Source organism: Triticum aestivum, chromosome 1B (genome assembly GCF_018294505.1).
Source record: "Triticum aestivum cultivar Chinese Spring chromosome 1B, IWGSC CS RefSeq v2.1, whole genome shotgun sequence".
In the NCBI taxonomy this organism is placed as follows: Eukaryota; Viridiplantae; Streptophyta; class Magnoliopsida; order Poales; family Poaceae; genus Triticum; species Triticum aestivum.
This window is the reverse complement of record NC_057795.1, coordinates 172,680,152-172,680,447: the sequence shown is the minus strand read 5'-3', so window position 1 is coordinate 172,680,447 and position 296 is coordinate 172,680,152.

Sequence of the window (296 nt, the reverse complement as noted above, 5' to 3'; positions counted from 1 at the left end):
CCATCGGACGTGGACTGTACGTGGAGAGGCTGACAGCTGGGTCCACGGCCGCAGCAAGGAAGTGCCTCCTTATTACACGGAAAATAATTATTCCTCCACCTGACAGTTGGGACCCACCGGACAGGCCACTGTATTTCACAAAAAAAACGTTTCCCCCTGACTGCTGGGACCCACCAGCTATATCTTCGCACGCAAGGAAGTGTCTCCGGGCAAAAAAAAAGATTCGCCCCCTGACTGCTGGGACCCACCAGCTACATCTTCGGACGCAAGGAAGTGCGTCCGGGCAAAAAAAAACA